This window comes from Rhyacophila brunnea, unplaced genomic scaffold, assembly GCF_057557595.1.
Source record: "Rhyacophila brunnea isolate RB1 unplaced genomic scaffold, BYU_Rbru_1.0 scaffold_23, whole genome shotgun sequence".
Classification (NCBI taxonomy): Eukaryota; Metazoa; Arthropoda; class Insecta; order Trichoptera; family Rhyacophilidae; genus Rhyacophila; species Rhyacophila brunnea.
In genome coordinates, this window is record NW_028232893.1 from 16,740,027 (window position 1) to 16,744,426 (window position 4,400).

Below are 4,400 nucleotides of genomic sequence, written 5' to 3' on the forward strand. Positions count from 1 at the left end.
AAGCTCAAAATTGCCAATGAGCATACGAGGAAAAAGTCGAAGCAAATAAACTTGGTCATTAAATATGTACCGGTTCTGTTTTAATACAAGAATATTTTATCTCTTTCGCATAGGAAGTCAGATAAGTGTAAAATATTATAATATAAATCAGTGCTCCGCAACCTTTTCTCACCCACGGCACACCAAAGGTCTTCCGAGAATTCCACGGCACACCACACGTAAAACAATGTATACACCAAAACATGGACCCTACATCCTGAAGGGGAACCCTAGGCCGGGATCTTTGGAAGGCCCTCCTACCTATCGCTAAGGTTAAAGACAGTGTGATACCCTAAAATACCATTTTTTCAAATGGTGTTCGAGGAAAAATATTGGTATTTATTGTATTTTTACGATTTTTACGATTTTTTGCATTTATTAATACACTCACTCTTGAATTATGGTTAGTTGTCCGTTGAGAACTATTTTATTATTTGTCGAGTATTGACATAATAATTAATTAAATCCTACAATCGCATGTTTTAAATATTAATGTCAGCGTAGTAGCGCCGCAGGCGACTTTTTTTTGCTTTTCAAGCAAAATTGTAATTTAAGTTTATCTCACTTATCTGGTTGACCTGCCACGCCGGCCTCCCCTGAGCCTGGGCCCCCAGGCTAGAGCCCTGTCAGCTACCCCCTTGTAGGGGACATGCACCATAATTACATTAGTTTGTGTTTTTTTATTTGATAAATAATTAAATATAAAAACCAAACAAAACGAAACAACATAACAAACGACGAAGAACTAAATGTACAAATTTTCATGTATTTGTATTATCAATATAATACGAGCTAATTACTGTGATAACTGAACTTTTTTCAATGAACGTAAAAGTTTCATATATTTTGACTTGATATTTGAAAGAGCAATCCGAAGCTCTCGGTGAAGACCCTTCAAGCAATACTGCTTATTATTTTTAATTATAACTTGAGTTGAAAAACTTTGCTCACCTAGATATGTCGTATAAAATGGGAGCTGAACTGAGACAGCCTTCTCGGAAATCCGAGGATATTCTCTATTAACCGAAATCCTGAAAATAGCTAATGGAACATCGGCGAAGTTCAGTTTTAGCGTCCCGTCGTTTCTCAATTCAACCAATTCCTCTCGAATTTATAGGGAAAGCGCTTCTATAGAATTTTTGTCATTGTTTGCAAAAGGGTTTCGAATCTAGTCGTATTGATTGTATAAGAGTAATGATGACATTTCTTTTGCAGCAAAGTTAAATGTTTTTGAAACGGATCCAAAATTAATTGTTTTATTTCGATGGTGATCTGGTACATTTGTAGAGATCCTTGTCTTAAAATTATTTGTGTTTTTTTTGGGAGCAATGCACCGCGGCACACCTAGCATCGTCTCACGGCACACCAGTTGCGGAGCACTGTTATAAATAACCTTCCAATTATATTGATTCGGCGTTCGTATGGAGTTGATAAATCTTATTAGCTTATTGCAATCAAAAATATTTACTAAGTTACTATTTATAATTTTTAACTGTACACATGTAGGTATGTAAGTGATTTTTTTTATATCAGAGCTATAATAATAATAAATAGTATCCACCAGCGATGGCCAAAAGAACAAAATCTATTGACGAATAGCGTGCCAACTAATAATTTTAAAAACATTTAAAAGTTTCAAACAGCGTTATAATATGTTATGTACCTACCATGGCTCAAAATGGACCGGTGTGTACCGGACGCCGTTTTGCTTCATGAAATCTATAAAATTATCGGTCTCGTGGAAAAATATCATTATTATTATACTTATTTTTATAAAACATACCTACATAAAATTGCTATGTTAATATTTTCGGAAAATTATTGAACGCTCCGATTCATAAAATTTTCCATTTCGAGCGCTGTTATTTACCTATTAGTAGTATATATTAGTTATTGTAAATTCATGGGTAAAATATAATATATTTTATATTCACAGTACCTACAATATGAAAAGAAAATTTGGTACTTTTTACTGAAAACTTTATAATATATTTCGGAAAAATAATATAAAAATCACGTTTATTGCAATGAACTTCAGTGTTAAGTGGTTACAGTTTTATTTACAAGAATAATGATCCTTATTTTAATGGAAGTAGAGTTAATTTTCCCTTACGTTCATCTGTAGTCTGTACGAAAGGATCAATTTATGTGTATAAAATGATTCGTCAGGATGAAAGATTAGTGCCTTATACACTGAGCCACGGGCGCCACCTTATGTGAGTATGACACATAAAATCAATTCAATGCAATGTTTTTTCAAATATCAGAATAAGTCTTGACTACTTAAAAATACGTATTACCGGTGAAAGTTCAGTTAAATACGATATATATTCATACACAAACAGAAGATTTCACTACTAAAAAATAAATACTTAGCATATTAACCAGGGCTCGTAATGGACCGGAACGCACCGGAGCGCCGTTTCGGTTAATACAATCCCCAAAAATATCGCTCCGTCTCGCTGTAAATATTAATTTGACCGTCTGAGCGAGATAATAATGTCATATTATAAAAAAAATTAACACAATCATTTTTTTAAATACATATATTATGTATAGAATTAGATAAGTAACAGTGTTAATATTTTCGTAAAATTATCAAGCGCTCCGGTTCGTAAAATTTTCCATTTCGAGCGCTTATGTTACCCATTTATGTAGAAACCGATTAGGAGATTAGTAAATATTGATCATATATCCAAATATGAGTAAATAAAAAATAAAAAAAAGAGTTTATCAGCCGATTTAAATGGTCATATGATTTTTCTTATTTAAAAATAATATAAAATATACTCCCCTTCTAAGGAAGTGCAAGGCAGTAACTCGCACAATTTGTAAAATTAAGTTATGAATTCCATCCGTTAGGTAATTATTTTGAAAGTTATATATTCTGTTCACTTTAAAATCAGTATTATCACTAAAATACCGTTAAAATTCTTAGTGAAAAAATAGACATCTTCTAAAATATTTTTTTTAGCAAAAAGGCATATATTGCACCTATTCATTACAGTTACAGCTTGTTTATTATTAGTTTGCTTGTATTTTAACATCCTACTAATAAAAATTACCACCGTTTTTTTAAATTCACAGTACTAAAGTTTGAGAAAAAACACATTATGTCATTTATCTCGAAAGTGTGTGAGAGTCTATTACTGTCTTCTTCCTGAGAAGGGCAGTATAAGTAATTAAATAACATTAATACCAGTTACTCACAGAAACATAATTTTTTACTAATATTGAATTGTAAACCTATTCATTTTTGTAATTAGATGCCTCATATTATAATAAGATATCCTAATGATAACTTTTAAAAACTTTTTTTTTGTAAGTGTTGTGACAAAAAATTCATGAACACATTTATCAATACTTACATTAAATCTATAAAAATCCAACAATAACAAAGCTTCCTCTATTGTTTATTCATAGCACAATAAATTATAATTGGTTTCAATGTCATGTAATAATATATCGATAGTACGTGTTAATCAATGTACACATTATTATAATACTTATGAGTAGGGATTCCAATCCCGGGATCCCGAGCTATTTTCGATACCTATGAATCCCGGGATTGATAAACATAATCCCGGGATTTCGGGATTGATTTTTTTTATCAATTTTTATGGAACATAAAATTAAAGCGAAAATATAACAGAAAAAATACTTTTAATAAAAAATAGCTACATAAGAAATAAACTGAGTTTGAATGAAGTTAGATTTATACCCATGTGTAAGTTGCCGATTCATTTTATTTTTTCACATAAATTATTTAAAATGAGAAAGATTGAAAAAAACAATGTTTCGCACTTTTAACAAAGTAATTCTACCATGATCTCATATTTGGTTGACTAATTAGATTTATGAAGCGGAAGGGCCATAAGTACGCCATGATTAATTGCTTTGCTATTTTCAATCTCGCTAATCCATTCATTAAGTCTTTACTATAAGAAATAGCAATCTCATATTAAATTCACATTAATATTTATATATATATTTAATATTATTTACTCCATTAAACTTATGTGTTTCCAAGATTAAACGTAGATATCCAATTATCCAATATTAACAATAAATGTCTTAAATAGTATAAATTATACTAGATTTATTTTTGACTGATTTTATCAATGTTTTGTGTAAATATGAAAATTTTATATTAACAATGGAAAAAAAATACTATACTGGTAACTTAATAAACTTTAATTAAAGTTTTAAATCTTAATTAAACTATAGGTACACTGAATAAAACTCTATAATATCATACTTAATAATGATCGTATTTATTGATAAAAATTAAATTATAAGTAAGGTATCCATACAATTAAATCATGACAAACACTTAATATCCCCTTGAAAATTTTGGGGAA